Source organism: Pleurodeles waltl, chromosome 6, assembly GCF_031143425.1.
Source record: "Pleurodeles waltl isolate 20211129_DDA chromosome 6, aPleWal1.hap1.20221129, whole genome shotgun sequence".
Taxonomy (NCBI): Eukaryota; Metazoa; Chordata; class Amphibia; order Caudata; family Salamandridae; genus Pleurodeles; species Pleurodeles waltl.
Genome location: NC_090445.1, coordinates 619,568,336 through 619,585,293, shown reverse-complemented (window position 1 = coordinate 619,585,293; position 16,958 = coordinate 619,568,336).

The following is a 16,958-nucleotide window of genomic DNA, read 5'->3' as shown; positions in this document are numbered from 1 at the left end:
AGCCGGCAAAGCACCACTGTAGGAAGTGGAAGGAGAACCTGAGACACTGAGCCGGGAAGACCCCAGAGACCCAGCTCAGGATGTCCTCCCAATGAGACCCGCATTTTGGTGGTGGCCTACCCTGAGGTGGATGGGCGTCTGAGGGCAGCAGAGCAGCCACAAGGGGGTAAGTACTGACAGAACCCATGCACTTGCCTCTGCAACTTACGTGTATGATGTCTAAGTATTGCAGCTGTGACTGTGGTAAGTGCTACAGGTATAGTGTCTACTAGGAAGACATGGTACTACAGTTGCCAACATACAAACAGAGATGTGGTCATTGTATTGTGTATAGAGACATGTTAATCACCTATGTCAAATGATATGATTGCATGTGGAGATAGGCATGTGGCTGTGTCATGTGTGAAACTCTACTCAGCCATACATATGTGTAACCTGTTGTGTCATCCCTCCCACCTAGTGTTCCCAAGTCCAACTACCCAAATGGTTAATTGTACAGCTCTTTGGTCTCTGGCCAGTGTAGGAGGCTGGCCTGGCTTATAGTGGGTACCTTATGGTACTTATACCTTGTGCCAGGTCCAGTTATCACTTATTAGTAGATTAGAGGTGTTCTAGAAGCTTAGGCTGATAGAGGTAGCTATAGCAGAGCAACTTGGGCTGAACTAGGAGACATGCAAAGCTCCTACTATACCACTTATATCACTTACACTATATCATAAGAAACACAATACTCAGAGTTACCAAAAATAAAGGTACTTTATTTTAGTGACAATATACCAAAAGTATCTCAGAGGATATACTCCATTAGGAGGTAAGTAATGTACACAAAATATACACACAAAGCAAAAACAGGTAAGTAAACAGTTAGAAAAGTAGTACAAACACTGTATAACACAATAGAATGCAATAGGAGACAATAGGCCTAGGGGCAACACAAACTATATACTCCAAAAGTGGAATGCGAGCCACAAATGGACCCCAGGCCTAGTGTAGTGTGTAGAGGGTTGCTGGGAGTGTAAGAAAACACTAAGGGTGCCCAAGATGCCCCACCCCAAGACCCTGAAAAGTAGGAGTAAAGTTATCCTACTACCCCAGAAAGACAGTAAAGTTGAGATAGGGGATTTTGCAAAGACAACAACTGACTGCAAAACACTGAATATGAATTCCTGGACCTGAGGACCTGCAAAGGAAGGTGACCAAGTCCAAGAGTGACGCAAGTGTCCGGGGGGGCAGGAGCCCACTAAACCCCAGATGAAGGTGCAAGAGGGCTGCCTCCGGGTGGAAGAAGCCAAACATTCTGCAAAAACTGAAGGTGCCAGGAACTTCTCCTTTGGTCAGGAGATGTCCTATGGCGTGCTGGAGGATGCAGATTTGTTTCCACGCATAAAGACTTCAAACAAGCCTTGCTAGCTGCAAGAGTCGCTGTTGAGGGATTTGGGTGCTGCCAGGGCCCAGGAAGGACCAAGAGGTCGCCCCTTGGAGGAGGAGACAGAGGGGGTGCTCAACAACAGAGAGAGCCTATGCAGAAGCAGGCAGCACCAGCAGAAGCACCAAACATGCATTCAGAAGACCTGAGCATGGCTGTTGTCTCAAGGAAGTCTTGCAAAAGTGCACAGAAGCCCTAGCAGCTGCAGTTCACGCAGCAAACAGGATTACTGTCTAGTGTGGGGAGGCAAGGACTTACTTCCACCAAATTTGGACAGAAGAGCCACTGGACTGTCGGGGACACTTGGGTCCAGCTCTTGTGTTCCAGGGACCACGCTCGTCAAGATGAGAGGGGACCCAGAGGACCAGTGATGCAGAAGTTTGGTGCCTGTGTTAGCAGGGAGAAGATTCCGTCGACCCACGGGAGATTTCTTCTTGGCTTCCAGTGCAGAGTGAAGGCAGACAGCCCTCAGAGCATGCACCACTGGGAAACAGTTGAGAAAGCCAGCAGGATGAGGTGCTACAATGTTGCTGGTAGTCTTCTTGCTACTTTGTTGCGGTTTTACAGGCATCCTGTAGCAGTCAGCGGTTGATCCTTGGCAGAAGTCGAAGAGAAAAGTGCAGAGGAACTCTGGTGAGCTCTTGCATTCGTTATCTGAAGAGAAACCCACAGGAGAGACCCTAAATAGCCCTCAGAGGAGGATTGGCTACAGAGGTAAGTAAGCACCTATCAGGAGGGGTCTCTGATGTCACCTGCTGACACTGGCCACTCACAGGTCCCATTGTGCCCTCACACCTCTGCATTCAAGATGTCAGAGGTCTGGGACACACTGGAGGAGCTCTGGGCACCTCTCCTGGGGAGGTGCTGGTCAGGGGAGTGGTCACTCCCCTTTCCTTTGTCCAGTTTTGCGCCAGAGCAGGGCTGGGGCGATCCATGAACCGGTGTAGACTGGCTTATGCAAGGAGGGCACCATCTCTGCCCTTCAAAGCATTTCCAGAGGCCAGGAGAGGCTACTCCTCTCAGGCCCTTAACACCTATTTCCAAAGGGAGAGGGTGTAACACCCTCTCTCAGAGGAAATCCTTTGTTCTGCCTTCCTGGGACTGGGCTGCCCAGGCCCCAGGGGGTCAGAAACCTGTCTGAGGGTTGGCAGCAATGGTAGCTGCAGAGAAAACCCCAGAGAGTTAGTTTGGCAGTACCCGGGCTCTATGCTGGAGCCCTGGGGATGCATGGAATTGTCACCCCCAATACCAGAATGATATTGGGGTGACAATTCCATGATCCTAGACATGCTACATGGCCATGTTTGGAGTTACCATTGTGAGGCTACACATAGGTATTGACCTATATGTAGTTCATGCGTGTAATGGTGTCCCGGCACTCACTAAGTCCGGGGAAATTTCCCTGAACAATGTGGGGGCACCTTGGCTAGAGCCAGGGTTTCCTCACACTTAGTAACTTTGCGCCTACCATTCACTAAGTGAGGGTTAAACATATAGGTGACTTATAAGTTACTTAAGTGCAGTGTAAAATGGCTGTGAAATAACGTGGACGTTATTTCACTCAGGCTGCAGTGGCAGTCCTGTGTAAGAATTGTCTGAGCTCCCTATGGGTGGCAAAAGAAATGCTGCAGCCCATAGGGATCTCCTGGAACCCCAACACCCTGGGTACCTAGGTACCAATTAGTAGGGAATTATAAGGGTGTTCCAGTGTGCCAATCAGAACTGGTAAAATTAGTCACTAGCTTGCAGTGACAATTTTAAAAGCAGAGAGCACATAAACACTGAGGTCCTGGTTAGCAGAGCCTCAGTGATAGAGTTAGGCACCATACAGGGAACACATACAGGGCACACTTTATGAGCACCAGGGTCCTGGCTAGCAGGATCCCAGTGACACTGGCAAAAACAAACATACATATAAGTAAAAAATGCCAGGCAAGATGGTACTTTCCTACAACCAGTCCTATTCCACTGTATCTAGCTCTACTTGCAACATTGGGTCTGACAGATGAGTAACAGGGCTGAGTAATCCTGTGAGCTGAAATAGATAACCCCAATCAGGCGTTTGGTATGGCCAACTTACTACACTCCCTATGAGGATTGAGGAGGTGTCCCCATAGTCATGTCAGATTCATACATCGGGAAATGTGAAGGTTGATCAGGTAGAAATCCTAAAGGCACCTGATTTCCCTACAGATCACTGCACCAGGTCACTGTAAGTAACCCCTATAGCAGGCCCTCTCAGCCCAGAGGGCAGGGTGTAGGTACCTGTGCGTGAGGCCACCCCTGCACTAGCAGAGGTGCTCCCACCATCTCCAGGCCCATTTTCCTGGACTTTGTGAATGTGGGGACACCATTTTATGCATGTACTGGACATAGGCCACTACCTATGTCCAGCTACGTAATTGTAACTCCAAACCTGGGCATGTTTGGTATCAAACATGTTGCAAGAACCAGAAATATGATTCCATGCTCTTTGTGGGCTCCTTAGAGGACCCCCATCATTGCTAACACTCATCTTATAGGGTTTTCCGGGCAGCCCAAGGTGCTGCCACCCCTTAGACAGGGTTTTGCCCTCCAGCTGCTTGATCTGATCAAGCCCAGGACAGGAAAGCAGAACAAAGGATTTTCTTTGGGAGAGGGAAGTAACACCCTTTCCATTGGAAATAGGTGTGACTGGCTTGGGAGGAGTAGCCTCCCCAAGCCACTGGTATGCTTTGAAGGGCACATTTGGTGCCTTCCGTAGCTAAACAAGTCCACACTGGTTCAGGGACCCCCAGTCCCTGCTCTGGAGCGAAACTGGACAATGGAAAGGGGAGTGACCACTCCCCTGTCCAGGACCATGCCAGGGGTGGTGCTTAGAGCTACTTCAAACGGCTCCTGGGTTCTGCCATCTTGTTTCTAAGGTTGGCAGGGAACTCTGGGAGCATCTGAGTGGCCTGGCCAAGCAGGTGACATCAGAGCCTCCTCTTGATAGGTGCTTTCCTGGCAAGATGACCAATCCCCCTTTGAGGGCTATTTGGGGTCTCTCTTTTGGGTGGGTCCGCAGATTCGGCTTGCAAGACTCCACCAGGGATCCTCTCCTATCTCCACTCCAACTTCTGGCCACTGCAACTGCAACTTGACCATCAAGGAAACGACAATGCTGGCATCAACGAAGAAGACTCTTCTGCAACTTTGTTTCCATGCCTCCCATCTGTGCAAAATGTCCCCAGCCGTGCATCCTCAGAAGACAGAAACTCTTCAGCCTTCACAAGAAAAAGAAGGAATCTCCCTTAGAGTGAAGTGGTTACTCCCCTGCATCCGCAGGCAGCTACTGCAATGATGACCAGTTGCGTGGATCCTACATCACGAGTGGTGGTCTGGAGTAGTCCCTTTGGTCCTCTCTGTCAGCTGTCCAAATTTGATGGAGGTAAGCCTTTGACTTCCCCTGCAGGACCGGAGCCCTGTGTACTGCATCTTTTGCAGCTGACAAGGCTTGTTTGCACCTCCTTCAAGGGATCTTCAGGCGACATGTAGCTCCAGTCCCCAGCAGTCCTTCCTATGATGCACAGCCCTCTGTGTTGTTCTCCAGCGGTGTGGGATCCCTTTTTTTAGTGCTGCATGGGCTCCTTCCACGACTTCTGTGTCCCCAGCCTGTGGGACTCCTGTGGGTGCTATCTCTTCTCCTGTGGACTCTCTGCCACACTGAGGGTCCCCTCTGACTCCCCCTTCTGGGTTGAGTCCTCCTGGGCCTTGCTGGTCCCCAGCAGCACCACCTTTCTACTGACCACAAATTTGCCTTTGCCAAGGCTTGTTGGTGGAATTCCTCCATCAACACACATCTGGAATCTTCACTCCAGCTCCAGGGCTGCAGGGCTGATGTGTTCTTCATCAACGTCGACCAACTCCTGCAAGTACAGCTGGGTGGGTAGTAGCGCCTACTCCTCCTGGACTCCACTGTGACTCTTGGACTTGGTCCCCTCTCTTCAAATGTCTTCTTCTTCAGAAATTCACCACTGGTTTCTTGCAGTCTTGTCTTCGTGTCTTCTTTTCTTCTTTTTCCTCCTTTTGGGTGGTTTGGGGAAATTCCAGTGATTTGCTCCTACTTTCCTGGTCGCGGGGGTGGTACTGTGTTACTCACCTCTGTGGTTTTCTAGTACTCCCATCTTTCCTCTTCAGATTCACTTACCTAGGTGGGGGTCCAGTGTTCACATTCCATTATTTCAGTATATAGTTTGGGCTCCCACAGGGTCACTATTGGTTATTGATATTTGCACCGTTTTCTAACCTTTTCTTTGACTGTTTCTTATTACTAGTGTATATATTCAGTGTATTACTTACTTCCTATTGGAGAGTTGCCCTTCTAGTATTTTGCGGTATTGTGTTCCAAAAATAAAGTGCCTTTATTTTTGTACAACTGAGTGCTTTCTTTCATGTGTGTAAGTATTGTGTGACTACAGTGGAATTGCATGAGCTTTGCATGTCTCCTTGATAAGCCTTGGCTGCTCATCCAAAGCTACCTCTAGAGAGCCTGGCTTCTAGACACTGCCTACACTTCTCTAAGAGTGGATACCTGGACCTGGTATGAGGTGTATGTACCTTAGGTACCCACCACACACCAGGCCAGCCTCCTACATTGGTGGTGCAGCGGGGGGATAAGCACTTGCGATTACCTTACCACTCTGTCACTTGGTACTTTCCACAGGAAAGAGCACTTACTAGCCAGGGATTTGCACTTATACCTAGTTTCAGGACATAGGCCCTCATTATGAACACAGCGGTCCGTATCGCACCGCCGGAGGTGGCAGTAAAACCCGCCAACAGAGGAGCGGTCCGGACTGCCAAATAATGAACCAAACGAAACACAGGCATCAAGAAAACCACCCCCGCCAGTAGAGGAGTGCCGACGACGGCGGCAGAGTCCGCCCACAGGCCGACAGAAAGGCCCAACCCGCAAATCAAATTATGAACACTATCCCGCCGCCAGTTCCGGGGCGGGAACCACAGCCATGCAGAGCCAGGAGGAAATTAACCCAATCTAATGAAACACTCACCGGAGGCCCACACAACGCACCGAAGCAGACATGGATAGAGAGCTGCAGATCATGCCAGCCCTGCTCCTTGCCATATACCTCCACGGCCGAGACCGCAGACGAAGACGACAACGGTAAGTACCGAAACGTATGAAACAAGGGAGGAAAGGACACAGTTCCATACCCACCCACTCCACCCACCCGCAATGCCCCCACAACCCTTCACAGCAGCACAAGTCATACACCCCACAGCAAGAGGTACTTACCCAGCACAAGTCAAATCCAACTTGACCATAGTACATGCAAATGCCCCACACCCACAAACAATGAAACGAAAGACCAGGGTTCAACAGTGTGCCTCCAAAACACAGGCCACACAGAATTATTTTATTAAAGCTCACTGAGCCAACTACTTCAAACAGGGCCAATGGCCAGTCCGTAGTGCTACAAGTGCCATGGGCCACAACTGACCCAACCTGACTCCCAAAAGTGCACAATACTCCACCTAATGGGGTAACAAAGGGGCATCCAGGCACCTCACGGAACGGGGGCAGGGGATGGTGGAGGTGGGTATTTGCAACGGGATTGGGGCTTGGACTTGCGCTTGGAAGGTGGAGGGGGTGTGGGTTTGTCTTTTGAAGGTGGGGGGTTTCGAGCGGGTGGAGCCAGATGGACTTGGCTCTGCACGGGCATTCTTTTTCTCTGGGGAAGGGGCACAGAAATGTGAAGGGTGGACAGGGGTGGGCTGTGAGGTGGAAGAAGTGGAAAGGGCAAGGAGGTGTGCACGCTTAGGGACAAGAGGGGGTGGGCCGGTGGGTTGGAAGAGGTCAGCACGGGAGAGGAAACATTTTCTGAGCAATTGGGGTGGTCTTGGATGAGGGCGTGGGAGTGGAGGCAGAGGCAGTGGATGTTTGTGATGTAGGGGTGCGTGTAGTGGGTGCAGGTGACTGGACAGTGTGCTGTGGTGTGGTGGATGTGTGATGGGTGGGTGTCTTGATGTGTTTGTGTGTTTTTGGATGAGGGGGTGGACACAGTGGGAGAAGACAGTCTGCCAGTCTGGTGAGTGTGCTGCATGTGTTAACTACAGTAGTTGTGGTGAGTGCAGGTGTGGTGTATGAGGTGCATGTATGGATGTCTGCTATTGTGGTGAGGACAGTAAGAGGAGCAGCAACAGTGACTGAAAGTGCAGTGCATGAGGGTGTCAATGTAGAGTGGACAGACAGTGAGGTGGAAGTGGTGGGCACACTGGGGGAAGTGGATGTTGTTGTGTGCGCATGTGTCTGTTGGCTGTGTGAATGCTTGTGGTGGGAGGTGTGGTGCTTGTGTTTAAATGTGTGCTTCATGTGTGTTGATGTTCTTGACTGCATGTCAGTTTGTGTGCTTTGGACGGGTGAAGGGAGTGGGGTGCTGGAAGGGGTAGAGGAGGTTGGAGGGGGAATGGAATGGCCAGGGAAACTGGCTGCCGTCCAAGAGGAGGCCAGAGCCTGAAAAGATCTCTGTAGGGCAGACACGGCACCGTGAATGTCATCCAGATAGGCATTTGTCTCCTGCAACTCTGATGCTAGCCCCTGGATGGCATTGAAAATGGTTGTCTACACTCTCAGGAGGTCAATAGCCTCCTCTGTGAGCGCAGCAGGGCTGACTGGGGCAGGGGAGGAGGTGCCTGGGGCGAAGAAGACACCCACCTTTCTGGGTGAGTGGGCATGGGCAACTCGGTGGGGAGCAGAAGGGAGGGCGGTGATGGAATGGGGGTGGCAGAAGATGTCACTGTAGTGGTGTGGCCACTAGGGTCTGCCACTGCCGGGGCGCCCCCATCGGAGGAGGTCTCGGAGTCACTACCTCCAGTGGTAGTTGCCTCACCCATGGTACTCCCCTGGCCCTCCCACCCACTGGTCCCCTTGGCGTCGGATGTCTCTGCCTCCGAGGATCCGTGGGCCACTGCCTCCCCACTTGCCGGTGCCTCAGCTGCCTCGCCAGATGTTGCTGCTGTACAAAACCAACACAAGAGAACAGGGATGGGGAGACAAAACAGGAGAGGCATTTGTAAATAGCTGAATGGAGAGACATAGGCGGTCATTCTGAGGCGGAGGACCGCGGGAGCACCGCCGACAGGCAGGCGGTGCTCCAATGGGGATTCCGACCGCGGCGGTAAAGCCGCAGTCGGACCGGCACCACTGGCGGGCTCCCGCCAGTGTACCGCCGCCCCATTGAATCCTCCACGGGGATTCCGACCCCCCCTACCGCCATCCAGATCCCGGCGGTCCAACCGCCGGGATCCGGATGGTGGTAGGGGGGGTCGCGGGGCCCCTGGGGGCCCCTGCAGTGCCCATGCCACTGGCATGGGCATTGCAGGGGCCCCCGTAAGAGGGCCCCTAAATGTATTTCACTGTCTGCTGTGCAGACAGTGAAATACGCGACGGGTGCAACTGCACCCGTCGCACAGCTTCCACTCCGCCGGCTCGATTCCGAGCCGGCTTCATCGTGGAAGCCTCTTTCCCGCTGGGCTGGCGGGCGGCCTGAAGGCGACCGCCCGCAAGCCCAGCGGGAAAGTCAGAATTACCGCCGCGGTCTTTCGACGGTAAGCTGACGGCGGGACTTTGGCGGGCGGCCTCCGCCGCCCGCCAAGGTCAGAATGAGGGCCATAGTGGCCAATCATACACCCACCCAGAAGACACACCCAACAGGCAGCACCGTTCACTAGGCCAATGTTCAGCATGGTACTCACAAGATTTCAAAATGCATGTGTACGCACCTGCAGTCCTATGTGAGGTTCCCCAAAGTACTCACCTCCCTGCCATCAAGTCAGAATTGTATGACTTTGCCAACATACCCCATTTGATAGATGCCATTGATGGCACCCACATAGCTATCATTCCCCCAAGAGTCAGTAAACAGCTGTACAGAAACAGAAAGAACTTTCACTTCATGAACATCCAATCGGTATGTACTGCAGACCAGTGCATCTCACATGTGAATGCCATGTTCCCAGGGACAGTCCATGATTCCTTTGTGCTGAGGAACAGTAGTGTGCCACAGAGGATGGAACAACTCCAAGAAGAGAGAGAGTGGATCATAGGTAAGTGTTTCTGTCACTAACTGACACATAGCAGACAGCCAGGCTGTTTGACTAAGGGGCTTAACAATGACTACTCTGTATTGCACCTTTTTCTATGTGATTCTGGCTATCCAAACTTGAGTTGGATCCTGACACCAGTGAGGAATCCCAGGACGGATGCAGAGAGGAATTACAATGAGGCCCATGGACGTACTAGGAGGGTGATAGAGTGCACAATAGGTCTCCTGAAGGCTAGGTTTCGTTGTCTACATATCTCTGGCGATTCCCTGGCCTGTGGGCCTGAAAAGGTGTGCAGAATAGTGGTGGCCTGCTGCATGCTGCACAATGTGGCAGTGAGAAATTCTATCCCCCTCTTGGAAGTGGAGAGTGCTGTATGTCCTGACCAGCTACCTCAGAGAGGGGAGGAGAGTGATGGTGATGATGAGGAAGGGGGAGATGTCAATTCCAGTACCCAACTGATACAACTCTACTTCAGGTAACTGTGTGGGACTTCGTGCTGACATTATTGTTTGTGACACATACTGCCATTGTGCTTAGTCATACAGGGGGGTTTGATTATGATATGTGAAACATGGTCCAGTTCTGCATGGTGTAGATTGGTATTTTCTGCATTTACTTAGGGACCACATTTAGGCACACAGGAGTCATTTTATGCAACAATTTGACAATAAAGTGGTTAGCAGCCAGTTGCATCAATACTACACTTTGTTCACATTTTAACACAGGGGACAGTGTTACAGGTGTGATATGTGTTTTGTTGGTTGCAGGGAGTGAATAGTGCTATTTACAGTGATGGCAAGTCATAAGGGGTGGGTGTCCTCCATGCCAACATGGTGGCAGCCTTGTTGGTAGTATTGATGGGTCCATCATTTCTGACATTACTTCATATTGCCTCTTAGCAATGTGTGGTGGCTGATTGAGTGGGATGGTTGCTGTGCAGATGTTGATGAGTTACTTCTTGAAGGGGGCCTTGTGCTTTGCTGGGGTTCCAGTGCCACATCTTGGCCTGAGGGTCCATTTGGGCGCGTGCTGTTGATCTTGAGGGGATGACATGGTAGGCCCTTGGGTTTCCTGTGAGGGTAGTTCCTGGGATGTTTCTGCTGATGGTGTAATTTTCAGGTGGGTGTCTGGTGCTGTAGTGGGGGGCCTCCTGTCCTGTGTGGGTCTTAGACTGGGTTTGTACCAGCTGCAGCAGTGCTCCTGCTATGCTGGCCATTGTGGCATTGTGCTGTTTCCACTGCTCCACGGCCTGTTGGTGGTGTTCCTGCTGCATCCCCTGACTGTGCTCCATGGTAGATACTATCTGTTCCAACCTGTCCTGGGTATGCTAGTAGGCCCCCAATACCGCAGATATCACGTCCTGGGCTGCTGCATCCATACTGTGGCCTCCCCCCTGGCCCACTGAGACCCTTCCACTTGCACTAGCCCCCTGTGTCCCCTGCAAAGGTCTGACAGTTCCACTTGTACTGGGGCCCTTGCCTTCTTGCATGTTGGGAGTGGGAGACTGTGGCCTCTGTACCTGTGTTCCACTAGTCTGTGTCCTGGATACACTTGTGTGGGGACGCTTGCCCTGGGCTGCTGGTCTTGACTGGGTGGTAGGGGTGACAGTGGTTTCCTGGGTGGGGCTGCTGCATGGTGACGGTCTAGGACTGTGTGAGGGGCTGCCTGCTCATCAGTGTCTAGGGATCCTTCACCAGTGTCCTGTGAGGTGCCTCTGTCTCCCTGGGGGGCACTGGCACTCCTTGTCTGGTCCGTGAGGGTGGCATGGGTGGTCGTGCCTTTTGGGGGACATAGACATGTCTGTTACAATGGCATGAATGGTTGGGGTGCACAGGACTGGGCTATTTTGTGCTGGTGTTACTTTCAGTGGCCATCCAGGGTGCCTTTGTGAGGTTTACACTGCATTTTGCTTAGAGTGTGGTGTTCCATTGGGGTGGGGGTGTAGTTCCACTGTGGATCCTTGCAGGGGTAGGTGGCTGTGCACAGGGGGAGGGATGTGGGCCTGTTAGTGGGTTTGCGTCATGCAGGAGGGGTGCATTCAGTGGCTGTTGCCTGGGTGGGGTATTGGTCCTGGTGGGTGTGGGTGGGATGGGGTTGTGCATGCATTAAAGGTATGGTGTATATGAGGTAAATGTGGACAACTTACCCGAGTCATTCCTCCAGTGAGTCTAGTGAGTCCTTCAGGCTGCTGGATGGCCAGTACCTTTTACTCCCAGTCTGTGTATTCGGGTGGTGTTGGTGGCGGTCCTCCCCCATTCTTCTGGACTACAATGTGGTGCCTTGATGCCATGCCCCTGACCCTCCCCCGCAGGTCATTCCATCTCTTCTGGATGTCGTCCCTGGTGCGTGGATGGTGTCCCACTGCATTGAACCTGTTCACAATGGTCTGCCATGCTCCATCTTCCTTGCGATGGGTGTGTGCTGCACCTCAGCCCCGAATATTTGTGGCTCCACCTTCAGGATCTCGTCCACCATGGTCCTTAACTCCCTTTCTGTGAAGCGTGGATGTTTGGGGGGTGACATGGGGAGTGTGGTGAATGGTGTCAGGGCTGAGAACACGGGGAGGGTGCCCTTCTGTGGGTCGGTGTGCGTCTTGTGTATAGTGGCGTTCGGTGTCTGCCTCTGGTGCTCTCCGTCTTATTGGCCTGGTTCCGTTGCAAAAGATTGTGGGGTGTGTGTAGGGGTGTTTTATGGGGTTATGGATTTGTATCAGGTGTGTGGATTGCACGCTTATCCAATGTGTGCACTTCTTGCTGTTAAGTCCACTTGTCACCCGTGGCAGTCGGCACCGCCAATAGTCATCCGGCCTCCACTCTCCACCAAGGTGATTTGTGCATCCTTATTTGGAGGGCGGGATGTGGGTGTGCTCGGTGGTGGTGGGGTGGGGTGGGGTGGGGAGGTCCAGCATTCCCGCCAACAAGGTCATGGCGGGAGTGGGGGTCTGGTGATTTTTGGCAGGGTCGTAATTTTTGTTCATTATATGGCAGGTTTCCATCCACCTCCAACGGAAGCCTTCTGTTCACCTGACGCCACCGCAGTCGGCGGTGTTTACCACCGTGTTCATAATGACCGCCATAGTCTCTGGGGTTTGGGTAAGAGAGGGGTCTAGGCATAGCCCTTGCTCCAAACTTCTCTAAGAGAAACTAGAAGTCAGGGAGGTTAAACACACTCTATACCACTCTAACACAAACATGTCTTCAGGACAGAGCACATCTCAGGCTATGGTCTCTCCTTATGCGAGCCTCACCTTTCAGGAGCTGAGGGAGAAGTGCAAAGAAAGGAACCTGAAGACAGCGAGGAACCCTAAAAAGAGTATGCTCCTAGGCCTTCTTCTCCAGGATGACCAGGACCATGCTGCTGGCCAGGAGGAGAAGGAGAAAGATGTAGACTCTAGTCCCCCAGTGTTAGAAAGGGACGACCTGGACACCAAAGAAGGTCAGGAGGGTCCCTCAGAGGATCCCAGGGTCCCTAGAAAATCTCCTAGTGCAGCTGGGAGCACTACAGGTGGGGGTCAGGGAAAGCCATGTTATTAAGTCCCACTTTGTACCCAGAGGATAGTCGAGAGGGTTAGTATAACTAGGGACAGATCCCCCTCTGGCCACTCTCATGTCACCTCAGTATCTGAGGGGACAAGCTGCTCAACTCCAGAAGAAGACTCCTTAGACGGGGAGCTCAGGAAACTGAGACTGGGGGATGCCAAGCTGAGGTTACAACAGAAACAGCTATCACCAGACAGGGAGGCTTGGCAGTAGAAAAAGAGATCCAGGTGTTGGGGTTAGAACCCCATGGTGGTAGCAGCACCTTTGGTTTCAGGGAGCCTGGGGTCAGGGAGGACCCTTTTGATTCCAGGAACCTTAGTAAAGTTGTTCCCCCATACAAGGTGGGGGATGACATCCATAAGTGGCTCTCTGCTCTGGAGAGGGCCTGTAAAGTACAGAGGGTCTCCCAGAGGCAGTGGGCTGTTATCCTTTGGCTCTTCTTCTCAGACAAAGGCAGGGATAGACTTCTTACTGTCAAAGACGATGATGCTGATAACTACACAGTTTTGAAGTCTGCTCTTTTGGATGGTTTTGGTCTCACCACTGAACAATACAGGATATAGCCAACAAAAATGGGGTGTGATTGTGAGGGAAGGGAAAGGCGCTCAAGGATAATACAAGGCACAAAGTGAACAAAAGGTGCCTTCACAATGGACAACACCCAGTCCCTAAAAATGTTTACAAAGTAAACAGAAGCTAAACACAAACCTACGTGAGGCACTCAAACAAATTTAACTAGGTAAAGTCATCTAAAACATAAGTAGATAAATACTCCAATGGAATATTTCACAATCCAAACAAACAATCAAGAATCAGTTCTTGATGCATGGCCCAGTCCTTGTGATTTATTAAAGAAAAATTGCTGATATTCAGTTCGACAAACTCTTGAAAAATCGCCCAAGTTCAGAACACGAAATCCAGTTGGTCAATTCCTTGAAGATTCAACCAATTTTCAAACACAATGTCCAGCCAGTTCTTGAATATAATGCCAACACATGTTTCGTCTTGGGGAAATGACCCCAGCGACTTCTTCAGGGCTGTAATTTCACCAAACAAAGCACTTGAGGTGAGAAACAAAATGTTGAAATGGCAATGTGAACAAAGACTCAACAGATGAGTAAGACAGAAAAAGTACATATAGTACAACCAATAAAATGCCTGGATGCCAAAATAGAGAAATCACCACTGCACAGTGAAAGAGACCACAACCAACCACAAAAAGTGATATTAACATCTCCAACCAGATTCTACAGAACTTAGATGGTCATTACAACCCTGGCGGATGGTGCTAAAGCGGCGGTAAGACCGCCAACAGGCCGGCTGTAAAAATTTTGGAATTACGACCGTGGCGGAAACTGCCAACAAAGACAGCCACTTTAACACTCCGACTGCCACGGCGGTACAAACAAACAGCGCGGCGGTCACCGCCAACAGAGAGGCGGGAGACAATGTACCGCCCACACTATTATGACAGGGCAATCCGTCACCTTTTCCAGGGCGGATTCACCGCAGATAAAAACACGGCAGAAACAGGCATTTTGAAGGGAAAACGCTCACCTCTACACACTCCACGAGGAACGACGCCACCATGGAGCCGGAACTTCATATTCTTCCTGCGCTAGTCTTCCTGCTCCTGTACCAGGAGCACCAACGCTGGCGGCGAAGACCACGGTGAGTACTGCACCTACGACATAGGGGAGGGGGGAGGGAAAAAACAGGGACACACACACACGCAACACCCCCACCCCCACCCTCACCCACTACAACACACACACACCAATGCATATCCAATCATTACAGTAACCCCCCCGGAAGAATGCAAAGACAAAAGGAAATGAGTGTAACCATTGTAATATATCAAAATAGAGTAAGCAAAAATATACACTATTAACAAAATATACACCACGAATAGTAGTCCAGGTAATGCACCATTCATAGTCCGTGGACCACTGGGCCCAAAATGCATGGGCGAGGCCCACACAAGATACCTGAACATGACGGAGAGAACACTGCAGGGGCATCAGATAGAAATACAACAGGCACCTCAAGGGGAAGGAAAGGGGGGGCACCTCAGCCGGATAAGTGCACAACGCCAGATCCACGAGGGGGCTCCATGCCCATTGATGTATCCTGGGGAGTGCAAAGCCACAGTCTCTCAAGTCTCTACGGTGGGTGGGTTGCCCACTGTACCATCAAGGGGAGTGCAAAGCCACAGTCTCTCAAGTCTCTACAGTGGGTGGGTTGCCCACTGTACCATCCTGGGGAGTGCAAAGCCACAGTCTCTCAAGTCTCTACAGTGGGTGTACAGGGGGTGGGTTGCCCACTGTACCATCCTGGGGAGTGCAAAGCCACAGTCTCTCAAGTCTCTACAGTGGGTGGGTTGCCCACTGTACCATCCTGTGGAGTGCAAAGCCACAGTCTCTCAAGTCTCTACAGTGGGTGGGTTGCCCACTGTTACATCCTGGGGAGTGCAAAGCCACAGTCTCTCAAGTTTACAAGTGGGTGGTTTGCCCACTGTTACATCCTGGGGAGTGCAAAGCCACAGTCTCTCAAGTCTCTACAGTGGGTGGTTTGCCCAGTGTTACATCCTGGGGAGTGCAAAGCCACAGTCTCTAAAGTCACTCCAGTGGGTGGTTTGCCCACTGCTTTATCCTGGGGAGTGCAAAGCCACTGTCTCTCAAGTCAGTCCAGTGGGTGGTTTGCCCACTGCTTTATCCTGGGGAGTGCAAAGTCACAGTCTTTCAAGTCACTCCAGTGGGTGGTTTGCCCACTGTACCATCCTGGGGAGTGCAAAGCCACAGTCTCTCAAGTCACTCCAGTGGGTGGTTTGCCCACTGTTCAATCCTGGGGAGTGCAAAGCCACAGTCTCTCAAGTGGATAACAGTCTCCACTGGTTCTGGAGGGGGCTTTGTGCCCAGAGTGCTTCATCCTGTGCAGGACAGACGGAGTGGATGGATCTCTCCACTGGTTCTGGAGGGGGCATGGTGCCCAGAGTGCTTCATCCTGCCAAGGACTGAGGTAGTGGATGCCTTTCTCCACTGGTTCTGGAGGGGGCTTTGTGCCTAGAGTGCTTCATCCTGTGCATGACAGACGGAGTGGATGCATGTCTCCACTGGTTCTGGAGGGGGCTTTGTGCCCAGAGTGCTTCATCCTGTGCAGGACCGATGGAGTGGATGCCTTTCTTCACTAGTTCTGGAGGGGGCTTTGTGCCCAGAGTGCTTCATCCTGCCAAGGACTGAGGTAGTGGATGCCTTTCTCCACTGGTTCTGGAGGGGGCTTAGTGCCCAGAGTGCTTCATCCTGCCAAGGACTGAGGTAGTGGATGCCTTCCTCCACTGGTTCTGGAGGGGGCTTTGTACCCAGAGTGCTTCATCCTGCCAAGGACTGAGGTAGTGGATGCCTTTCTCCACTGGTTCTGGAGGGGGCTTTGTGCCCAGAGTGCTTCATCCTGTGCAGGACAGACGGAGTGGATGGATCTCTCCACTGGTTCTGGAGGGGGCATGGTGCCCAGAGTGCTTCATCCTGCCAAGGACTGAGGTAGTGGATGCCTTTCTCCACTGGTTCTGGAGGGGGCTTTGTGCCTAGAGTGCTTCATCCTGTGCATGACAGACGGAGTGGATGCATGTCTCCACTGGTTCTGGAGGGGGCTTTGTGCCCAGAGTGCTTCATCCTGTGCAGGACCGACGGAGTGGATGCCTTTCTTCACTGGTTCTGGAGGGGGCTTTGTGCCCAGAGTGCTTCATCCTGCCAAGGACTGAGGTAGTGGATGCCTTTCTCCACTGGTTCTGGAGGGGGCTTTGTGCCCAGAGTGTTTCATCCTGCCAACGACTGAGGTAGTGGATGCCTTCCTCCACTGGTTCTGGAGGGGGCTTTGTACCCAGAGTGCTTCATCCTGCCAAGGACTGA